General features: G+C 40.9%; 1 non-coding gene across 1 annotated transcript; it reads right to left on the reverse strand.

Annotated features, from left to right (window-relative positions):
• Nucleotides 1-2,708: 2,708 nt before the first annotated feature.
• TRNAE-UUC lies at nucleotides 2,709-2,780 on the reverse strand. The gene has a single exon. It is a non-coding gene; the product is annotated as a tRNA-Glu (tRNA).
• Between the last annotated feature and the right edge of the window lie 9,345 nt (nucleotides 2,781-12,125).

Genomic DNA, 12,125 nt, shown 5'->3' on the forward strand with positions numbered 1-12,125 from the left:
GGAGGCTGTTCCACTGGACACTACAAGATACCTACACTACATTAGGCCATGCTACCAAGACAGGAAGTCATAGTGGCTAACACATAGAAACAAACACAGGGAGGCTACCAAAAGAGCAGACACAGAAACATGGCCCAAATGAAAGAACACATCAAAACTCCAGAAAAAGAACTAAACAAAATGGAGATAAGCAATCCATCAGATAAAGAGTTCAAAACTATGAAGATGCTCAAGGAACTTAGTGATAAAAAAGATCCAGTCAGAAATGAAGGATACACTAATGAAAATAAAGAACAATCTATAGGGAAACAACAGTAGAGTGGATGAAGCCAAGAATCAAATCAATGATGTGAATATAAGGAAGCAAAAACAACCAATCAAAACAACAAGAAAAAGAAGAATTAAAAAAAATGAGGATAATAGAAGCAGCATCTATGACAACTTCAAGTGGTCTGACACTTACATCGTAGGGGTGCTACAAGAAGAAGAGAAAGAGCAAGAAATTGGAAACTATTTGAAAAAATAATGAAAGAAAACTTCCCTAATTTGGTGAAGGAAATAGACATGCAAGTCCGGGAAGCACAGAGAGTACCAAACAAGATGGATACAAAGAGGCCCACTCTAAGACACATCTTAATTAAAATGCCAAAGGTTCAAAATAAACAGGGAATCTTCAAAGCAGCAACAGAAAAGAAGTTAGATACCTACAGGGGAGTTCCCATAAGACTTTCATGATTTCTTAAGAGAAACTCCTCAGGCTAGAAGAGAATGGCAAGAAATATTTCAAGTCATGAAAAGCCAGGACCTACAGCCAAGATTGCTCTACTCAGCAAAGATTCATTTAGTATCAAAGGGCAGATAAACAGTTTCCCAGAAAAGAGAAAAACTAAAGGAGTTTATCATCACCAAATCATTATTATATGAAACGTTAAAGGGATTTAAGAAAAAGAAGATCAAAACTATGAACAATAAAATGGCAATAAATACATATCTATCAACAACTGAATCTTAAAAACAAATTAAGCAAACAGAACAGAATCAGAATCATGAATACAGAGAGTGTTTTGATGGTTGCCTGATGGGAAGAGGTATGGAGGTATGAGGGTATGGTGAAGAGGTGATGGGATTAAGAAATACTAATATGTAGTCACAGAATAGGCATGGGGATGTAAAGTACAGTATAGGAAATGGAGTAGCCAAAAAAAACCTATGCATAACCCATGGACATGAACAATGGTGTGGGGAATTCCTGAGGGACTGGAGGGTGCAGGATAGAGGGGGGCAAAGGGTAACAATTCGGACAACTATAATACCATAATCAGTAAAATATAATTTAAACAAACAAACAAACAAAAGAATGTGTCAACAATTTCCTTAGGCCCCTGGTTAATAAAGACATAATAATACTACTCAATAACAAAATGAAGATGAAATTGAAAAATGTGTAAAGCTTTTAGCCTGGTTTATTGTACATGCTCAATAAATATTACCTATTATTATTATTGGGCTTTTTATTTTCCTATCAATTCTGTCCTACTTGATTGGGTTAATTTGCCAGCTGATGATCAATTTCTCCTCCAGGCTCTTTATTAGGAATGAGCATATATTTAGCCTAATATTTGTCTCGTGAAGGATGACATTTGTTTTTGTTTTTATGTTCCTTAAAACCCCAAAGGATTTAAAAATAGAGAAAAAATTCCAAAGTTATATGTCACTCAGTCTTTCTCACAGTCATCTCTGGGTGTTAAGGGCAGTCTAGGAATAAACTCGGGAGCCTTCAAAGAGTTCAACACCAGTAGGGCAGAGGTGTGGCTTCCAAACATCTTGAGGTTTTTCCTAATAGCAACTGTTTTGAGAGGTATGCAACATAAACAATTATAGCAGAAGCTACACTTATTTGGGTAATAGTTTGACTTGTCACATCAATACTAAGATTTCTAATTCTAGTTGAGTATATCACAAATTCTTGAAGTATGTTAAACAGAATGTATCAAATAAATACATTAGGGTGTGAGAAGAAAGGTTTATTTTTGCCACTCTTCAATAATCGTAATAATGTAATTTTTCTCCCCCTCCCCATAACTGGTTTAGTCAGTTCTTTGAATCACAAACACATGGATTGTACAATGAACTACTCTTCCCTAAACTATATGTTTTTTTTGTTTTTCAGGGTTTTTTTTTCCCTGTAAATCTTAATCTTCTTTTCAAAGGAATGGCTTTGGGCTGCTTGAAAAGCTCTACAATAGCCCAAAATGCATCTTTTTTTTCAAAGAAGAGTACTTTGGATCATTTGTTCCATATCCACCATACAAGGAAAAAATATGGCAGGAAAACCACTGGAACATAAATTTTAACAACAGCTTGGTTGTCTTCCCGCTTTTTTTCACCTCAGATTTAAGTCCTTATTTCAAAAATTGTGTTCACACTGTTTAGAGTTATTATTACCTTTCCGTGTGCGTTACCTTCAGGCTTGCTCCAGGTAGGCCCTGATTCCACTCAGGTCCCTTCAGCCTTGACAGCCCCCGTCCCACCCCCCACCCCTCAGCCCTCAGCCCTCACACCGCGCGGCTGCTCTGAAATGGGGTTAGAGTGTTTTGTAGAAGGACCAGTCATTCATTTCCTTGACAGGAAACTCTAAATTGTCGGTTTCATTTCAGGAAGGAGAGAAGGCGGGGGTAAAAAAAAAAAAAAAAAAGCATTACCTCGCGTTCCCACACCGGGAGTCGAACCCGGGCCGCCTGGGTGAAAACCAGGAATCCTAACCGCTAGACCATGTGGGAGACGACGAGAACAAGTGCATGCTTAGGCAAATTGAATTTCTTGCAACTGCTTCCGCCTGCTTTATTTAATCCGTTTTCTGTCCCCAGACTTGTTCCTGTGCCTGCGGGAAGCCCAGCCGGTTTAACTTCTCAGGGCCGTATTGTATCCTTTCGCTCTTTGCAGGGGACACTTGAATCTCTTTATACAATCGTGTCAGTTGTAATCGGGTCCAGTCTTCTAAACTCCAAATATACACCAACGTCGACTCTACCTTGGATGAGTCATTATTCAGAATTCCTCACAAGAAATCCTTCAGAGTACAAAACGACTGCTGTTTGGATTTCAGACTCATTAATAAAACGAGAGCTGTGTGAAGTTCTAAAACTGCCATCGGGAGACCAGAACGGAGTTGGTGCTCCGACCCCCAACCGCCGGCAGACCGGCTTGTCCCAGCAGCCGGCAGCAGCCCCGAGCACACTGCTTCCCGGACCTCTGTCCAGCCCCACGCGGAGCAAACCCCACGTGTGCCCGCACTTCATGAGACGCACGGACTGGTGCCCCCCAGACCACTTTTGCCATAAATTTCCACGGTATCCAAAAAGCTCGGGACTGGACACAGGCCCCATTCCATCCCCTTCAAGTTTATCTTTTCAAAAACAGGGACGAGGGTTACCGGGAAGCCAGGAGCATTGCAGGTTCTGTTGACTCAAGGACAAGAGGCAGGATATATGTCACTGAAAATAAGCAATGAAGTCCCTCACTGCGAGCAGTCATGATTGATGAGAAGTCCTTCTAATTTCCCTATCCGTTCTCGATTTGAAGCAGCATTTCTTTGGGAGCAGTTTATGCGGTAGCAATCTACTGTTGGGATTAGGAAAGTGCATACAAAGAGTCCATTATTCGGGACAGCCAGCGTGGGAGAGCTGTGGTTCTGGTGTCCCTGTTGTGGCTTAAGCTTCACAGAAGCTGTTTTTAGTAGCGACAGGCACTTAGGAGCCCATTTAAAATCTGATTCTGGTTCTGATTCCTCACTTTCTCCCTAACTGAGGCTCCCTAAGGCTTCAATTGTGACAAGTAACAGCAAGAGAAGGGAGGAGAGATTCGAAAGAGAAACTCTTTCATTCATTCTATTGCATTTATTTACAGGGGGAAGCTCCCTAACCGGGAGTAAACATGATCCACATCATTGAAACAATTAAGCTCTGAAGAAAAACTAGATTCTACTGATTATAAACCTACTGTGTGTATTAGACACATTCGAATGTTTGCTCATTTAATCCTCACAGTATACCTGTAAGATATGCCAGTATACCATTCTTATCCACATCTTTGGTGGTTCTTCCTCTGCTATCTTCGCATCTTTGAACAGTTTCATTTGTTCGTTTTGTAATCACTGAAACAGCCATAGGACATCTATTTTGGAACTCTAAAGAAAACTCTCCAAAACAAACCTCAGCAACTACAGAATACCCTTCCTTCACTGGGAGCTGGGATTCAGGTGTACCTTTCAGTTTTGTATTTCTGCTTGACAATAATTTTTTTAAAGATTTTACTTATTTATTTTTAGAGAGAGGGGAAGGGGGGGGGGCAAAGAGGGAAAGAAACCTTGATGTCCAAGAAACATGTCAATCACCAAGTGGGGACCTGGCCTACAACCCAAGAATATGCCCTGCCTGAGAATCAAACCCACAACTTTTTAGTTTGCAGGCCAGCACCCAACCCACTGAGCCACACCAGCCAGGGCAGTAATTCTTTTTTTAAAGTACTTAACAGTTTTAAAAATAAAAGTTGCCAATGTAACCCATACATTAGACAGGCGCCATCCTTAAGACATTGCCAAAATGAAACTTTTCTTTTGTCTCATTATCACCGAACTGAAATTTGTTCACTTTTTCCCTTGCTACTAAATGAAAACAATAGCAGAAAGCTCTATGGTCACTTTAAATAATAAAGCACAGTCAAGGACAATATACTCTTCAGCAGCTCAATCTTTATTCTATTCTCCACCACCCCAGCTTGGTCATGATTTCAGGCTACAGCAATGGTGAGAAAAATGGGGTTCCTGCTGGCTCAGTTGTGGCCTTCTCTTCCCAACTCTGTTCAGTCACATCACATTGGTAGCCTGAGGTGGCCACGCTGGCAGTATTTGCACCACAGAAATATGCAAATGCTACAAGATAGGGCTTTTTACATTGGAGAGTTAGTGTGCTGTTTAAAAAATAGTGATGTGCTGGTTAAATATTTACCAGCATGATACAGTCAGGTGTGCTGTCCAGGAAAGAGAGGGTGATCTATTTCTCATTTCTTTTCTTCTCATTTTCTCCTGTTGAGGTTCAAGGCCCTCCAAAATTGGAGTGTAGGGAAAGGGGAACCAAAAGTTCCCAGTGGACTGGAACTATCAAAAGTCAGCTTCCTGCTTTCTGGGCCTGAATGTATTCTAAGGTTGACTCTTTTTCCCTGTGGGTTCATCAGAGGCTTCTCTGCTTTGGCCTGTCAGACAGTGCCTCCCAGGGGGCTAGCAGTGTTCTCCCTGTGTGGGTCTCAGGCCAGTGGTACCAGAATCAACAATGATTTTGTTTAACTGCAGATTCTCTTAGTTTATTCTCAGATTCTGCAAATGAGAACTTGTGGGAGTAAGGCTTGGGAGTCTGAATTTTAACAAGCATTTTCTTCCCCAGCCCCCAGGTTTTTCTGATGCCACTAGAGTTTGAGAAACAATGAACTACATGACAGTAAGCTCCCTTCAATCTCTAAAAGACCACATCCCTGAAGCACCATTTCTATCATTTCTCTTTCCTGCTCAAAAACCTGAAGAAAAAAAAAAAAGACTTCTGGTTGCCTGTTGAGTGAAATCTAAACTCCCTGGCCAAGCTTTCTAGACTTTCCATAATCCAGCCTTCACATAACCTGCTAATATTCTCTTAGTGGGGATGACCACATCCCAGCTCATTCCACTTGCTTTGTGCCACTTGTCCCTCGTGCTTTCCTGCTCTGATGCCTTTACTCCACCCCTTTCTGTACTGCCCGCCCTACCCTTCTTTCCACATCTGATCCCAATGCCAAGGCCAGCTCAGCCCCGTGAAGCCACCTATGGTCCTCCTGGGCACAGGTCACTCCCATTTCCTCTGAATCCCAAAGCATAGGCCTTTTAAAAATGTGATGGAGCCTTATGCCTTGCCACCCTTATAACTTATTTAATAAGAAAGTCCATAAATAAAAGTTAGATTCCATAATCCCCCTGGAAACCCAGTTCTGCACTCAATCACTCTGCCAAATAGTCCTTCCTTTTATCTAACATAAATACTTCCTGCTGTACTTCTGTGTGAAAGCTGACCCCTTTTAACCACCAGCATGAACAAAATGTTCCTAGGAGGTAGGAAAAAAACCCTCACAAATTTTTGAAGTTTAGCCAGATCAGTCAGTGAGCTGCATTTCTTTAGTTCCGCACACACAAAGAAAGCCTCCTTGTTGACACAAGGAACAGTTATTCCTTTCCCATGACTCTTACCAGGCAGCTCTCCCATTTCATCCAGCTTTTGACACTGGAGAAAAGCACCATCTACATTAGCTGAAGTGGTGGGTGTGATTCAGGTCCCTGCCTGCCACTCGTTTAGGAGTTAGATGGTTTCCATTTCAGGGGTCTCAGGAATCACCTTCATAAGGGCATCAAAAATAAGCACCAATTAAATTCCACTCTCCCAAGTAGAGCCCTGGTCAGCACAGACCCAGCCCATGGCACAAAGTTAACCTCAAAGCTCTTTTGGGTAACAGCATCTGCCCCGTTGGGGTGAGTTCTTCATGGCCTAACACTAGATTCAATTTCTAAAATTGGAGTTGAGCTCAGGAGGCCACTGGGACGACAGAGCTTCCTCAGGGCTTGTTTACATTATATAATTCTGCCCTTCACCTCTTCCCCAAATCTAGCAACTCCTATGACTCAGGGAAAATGCTCTCAAACTCCCAAAACTGGGTTAGGTTCTGTGGGCCAGCCCATCCATCACTGGGCTAGATGAATTTCTCAGCTTCCCTCTCCTATAAACTCCTGATGGCAGAGTCTGGATCTTATTTTGTTGCATCCCAACTTCTAGCACAGGGCTTGGGACACATAATCACTTACTGTATGAATCAATCTCCTAAAATATCTTTGTTTTGGGGGGGACCCTCTTATAAAAGTTACTTTTTCCCTTAAATCAACACATAATAAGAAAAAATATTCCTCAGCCAGGTAAAAATATCTCCAGAGCGTGGTATCTTTCCTGACACATCAGCAGAACTCAGTAAATGTTTGAGTGGTTGCTTACTTGACTCATCCATTCAGTAATCAATCAATCAATCCATCCACCCATCCATCCCAGAGGAATAGACTTTGTTACCACTTGACACCGGAATGGCAAAGCAACTAACTGAGTCTCAATGGGTCATAATTTTAATATCTGAGCAAGTGTAATATAGCATAAGAAAACACATTATCTCCTAATACTCTGCCCCACCTCACAGACATTCTTTTTTCCCTCCATGCCTTCCCTTCATCTGCTCTGATAGCTGAAGATAGGAAGAGTTTGTCAGACCATCTTCATATTCATCCCCATCTGTTTGCCCTACCCAGTTAAGCCCTGGAGCAGAGACAAGCTTTTCTCATTTTTTCTGGAGCACACTCTAGAGTTGTGTAAGTCCAGATACTCCAAGGCCTGGCATCTAGACAATATGCCCACCATTGTAGTTTCCTGTTTCACATGGCAGTTACTGAAGTATTGAAATTATGGCCTCCTGATGCCCTAGTTGGTGTGACTTAGTTGGTTGGAGCATTGTACTATAATGGAAAATTTGCCTGGTTTGATTTCCAGTCAGGGCACATACCTAGGTTGAGGGTTCAATCCCTGGTCTGGGGAGTGCAAGAGGCAACCAATCGATGCTCCTCTCTTGCATTGATGTGTCTCTCTCTCTCCCTTCTCTCTCTAAAAGTAATGAAAAATAAAAAAGAAATTATGACTCTCTGCAACCCTCAATTAGCTCATTTTGCCACTGAAGTGCTAGATGGGTCAGGTTGGACATACAAAGGATGTTAAAACTTTTTTTTGGCTCATTTTTAGACTTCCCACCAGCAGTTCTGAGTTCTGTCAGCTGTAAATTCATTCTATTTGTTTTCCTGTGAGATTATCTGTCTCAGTTTTCACCAACAGATCCACAGCCATCAATAGATTCATAGTGTTTCAGGTATTATGTCAAATATATTGTTGATCATGGCATCCAGTATATATTTGACAGTGCTCAATATGAAAATAATATCTATCACATAAAAGATGAATTGTGTGCCAGACAATTCTGAATACTTCAATATATTAACAATTTAATTCTCACAATGACCTAATGAGATAGGTACTAATATTATTCCTATTTTACAGATCAGAAAACTGAAACACAGGAAAGTTAAGTAATTTGCTAAAGTCTTACAATTTATTGATAATAGAAGCAGCATTTAAACCCAGGCATTTTGTCTGTCTGGAACTCATTAATATCAAACTGTCTTTACTGTTACACATATTGCATAAAATAGAAAACTCTTTTGACAAATAATGATAATGCCTTTAGCAACAATGATAACATACATTCTGAGGCCTGATGGTGTTCTCTGGAGAGAGTGAAGATGTTACAGACTCCTCTTAAACCAATGAAAACAAACATTTTATGACCTAAGACTTCATAGATGCCAACACTGGCAAAGAGAAGACACCTCTGGTCCCTTTATCTTCATCACTGACCAATTTTGAAAAATATTACCTTCTTCATGATTGTCCAAAAATTCATAAATGTTTTTCCTCTCTCAACCTAGTCTAGGGTTAGAAATTTCATAACTCCCCCCACCCAAACCTCTACTCAGAAAGGTCTTTATTGTTGTTTACTGGTTGATTGATTGATTGATTGATGAAATCAACAAACCAGGCACGAAGATTCATAAGGCATAAGACATTTTGCCCTTCTATAGCTACATCCTACTTGACATCTGCACGTGGATGACTAATGAGCATCTCAAACTTGACATGTTTAAAACTAAGCTTTTAAGAGTCCACCACCCTCAACCCCCCAAACCAGATCTTTCTGGAGTCTTTCCAATTTCCCTTAATAGCAACTCTATTCTCCTAGTTGCTTTAGCCACAACTTCTGGAATCAACTGTGAGTTTGTTCTCTCTCTCATTCTAAACCAATAACAGGAAATCCTATTGATGCTATCATGAACACATATCCAGAACATGATCACTTCTCCCTATTCCTCTTGTCAAGCCATCATCACTTCTTACCTGGATTACTGAAATCATCTCACCCCTGCTACTGCCTACAAGCCTATCCATTCCCACAGCCTATTCCCAGCACTGGCGCTGAAGGAATTCTTTTAAAACTAATCAGATACTGTCACTCCTCTCTTCAAAACCCTCCAGTGGCCATCTTACTCAGAACAAAGGCTCTACATGACAACCACTCCCTCTGATTATCCAAAACCATTCGACACTCTCAAACAATAATAGTATCTTTCTCTGGAGTCACTCTCAGGATAAGAAAAATTTTATAAGGAAGACTAAGATATAATATTGAATACAAGGTAAGTCAACCACTGATTATTGATCCAAGAGGAGCTGAATATACTCTTAACAATAACTCCTTAATATTAAAAAGCTATTCAGACTACATCAAAACAGTACTCTCCCTCATTGCCAGGTCTATTGAAGTCTATGTTCTTTCCACTCTACCTAAAAGGAAACACTCAACAGCATTTCCTAGTGACCCTCAAAAACAGACAGACACCCATCAGCATTGTTATTAATCTTTTCCTCTGGTATGTCTCTGGGCAAAGTGCTGACCAAAGAACAAACAATGCTTGTTAAAGTAGAAATAGAAATGCAAGGGGGAAGCTATGCAGCAGAGGAATCAGAACTGGCAACAGCAATATCCCTGTGGAAATAAATGAAGAAGACCAACCAAAGAAGAAAAGCAAAAGCTATTCATTCAGAACATGCTAGAGCAAGGGAGTCAGCCACCATATTTCGTGTTTTGGCAGAGACTCAAGCACAGGCAGAGGAATGTGAATGCTTTCTGGTGGAAAAGGGGAAATCTTCAGGTGTGCCCTGATTGGAGTCTGTTGGCACAGGGAAGCTGTAGGTGGGCTAACTAGAAACAGGGTGTCCTATGTGATTAGTCAAGGATGCATACTTGTCTTTCTCTGGTTGGTCCTAAGTTGGAAATTGGGACAGAATAGGGAAATTGTCAGTTCTTAATCAAGTCCTGGCCATTTAAGGCTGATTGTTACCGAAGGTATTGTTTAGCTTCCTGGACTGTCACTAGAGATAGCTGACTTCCTACAAGCCGGCTGGCTTTCAGCAAGCTGACTTCCTGGGTAGTTTATTGTAGATCATGTTTGGGTTTCCTAGGCAGGCTGCTGCAGGTTTTGAGTTCTGTGTTTATGTATGGTCTGGCCACTGCCATTGCCTGTTAGTATATTCAGTGTCTCATCACCAAGACAGCAGTCTCCCGTCTTCAGGCCATCGCATCCAGTCCAGCTTCTCCTTTCTCCTACTTTCTGCTCCCCAGACTGGCCCTCACCACTCTTTGCCTTGTTCTTCCTCCTACCTTATCTCGAACAAGAGCTCTCCTTTGCATTCAAAATCACTTTGGAAACACCTCTGTGTCTCTGTTGACAGGCCTCCCCCTGTTCCCTCTTTCTGCAGTTTTTTAAAAGATCTTATTTATTTTTGGAGAGAGGGGGAGGGAGAGAAAGAGAGGAGAGAAACACAATTGGTTGTCTCTTAAACATAACCCCAACCAGGGACTGAACCCACAACCCAGGCAGCTGCCCTGACCAGGAATGGAACCAGCAACCTTTAGCTTTACAGAAATGACCCCTGACCAACTGAGCAGCACCCACCAGGGCTCTTTCTGCAGGTTTACGTGTCATTTATTTATTTACAAGTACACGTACTTATCATTTGGCATTAACATAAAGAGCAGTGACTGTGTCCATTTCAAGACTGTCTGGGGCTACAACAGTGCCACACACAGAGAGGTGTTCAGTAAATGTTTCTGATGACTGATGACTCCAACTACACCTTAGGAAAGTGGAGAGTAATTCCAGCCAAGTAGTCAGAAGGGTTTCAGCTAACCCCTTTAACCTCGGGTAGTGTCTTTTTCTACTCAGGCCCTTTCTTTTTAAATTTAGAAACACAGTAAAAACATTTCGAAAGTGGATATACCCACTGTACGAAAAAGTTTCCCAATTTTGTTTGACCAGTAATAAAATTATTACATATACATATCTTATCCATACACTAATTTAATTAAACATTCACTTGTAACTATTAAACTAAAAGCCACATGGCAAAAATTAAATGAAACAGGTCTTAAACCCTCACAATCAGAAGGACAAAATAAACCATGAAAGTATAATAAAGGCTGATATAAGAGTTCTGTATGACAATGGCCCTCACCTAGATTTCGACTGACGCCTGGAACACCTCAGACCTCATTATCCACTGTGAAAGTCTGATGTGGCAGGAGCTTTTGCCAAATTTCCAGTTTTGAAAAAAAAAAAGTCCATTATAAAACTTTCAAATACTTATACGGTCAAAGTCAATTGCCACTATTTTAAAACAGCAACAATACATGCACTGGTGCTCTCTATTGGGATATTTGTCCAATTTATCTGGGTGCAAATTCTGGCTTCAAAAGGAATGGTCAGGAGGGCCATTATCTGTAAACATAAAATCTTAAAAGTTTAAAACTTCCCTGTTAATTTTATAAGTTTTGTAAGTTCTGACCTCTTGCTCTCTGTTATCTTTCTCTCCTCTGAAATCCTCCCTTGAGTACAGACACCCATCACCTCCCTGGAACTCAGCTAAGGACCAGAAAGGATACAAACAATAAATACTACTTCTCATTTGTATCATGCTTTACAGTTTACAAATCAGCTCATATAAAGGCAAGTCATGTGAGCCACAAATGGCGGGCAAGATACAATCTGTGGTGTTCTCTTAAAAGATACCAGTCATTATTAGGGAGCACAACAGACAGGAATTTTCACAAGCTCTATGAGAAGCCCATTAATTGTGTGCAATCTAATAATGTTGCCAACGGGTCTATCTCCCTGGATCATATAAACTGTTTTTCCCTGCCTAAGCCTATGTGCATGATTTCCAAGCTGCCATGGCTACTCCTTTCTCTGACCTAAACAAAGATACTAAGTTCAAGTTAATATTCTAGACTCCTCAGGCAACTGTCTAGCTGCCCCCAGGTAATAAATTATTTCCTCCTCCCACTTTCTAACCTCTAGTCAGACTTCTAAAAATCCCAAACTGGTTATTTTTATTCTCAGCATCTTC

This window comes from Phyllostomus discolor, chromosome 11, assembly GCF_004126475.2.
Source record: "Phyllostomus discolor isolate MPI-MPIP mPhyDis1 chromosome 11, mPhyDis1.pri.v3, whole genome shotgun sequence".
Lineage (NCBI taxonomy): Eukaryota > Metazoa > Chordata > Mammalia > Chiroptera > Phyllostomidae > Phyllostomus > Phyllostomus discolor.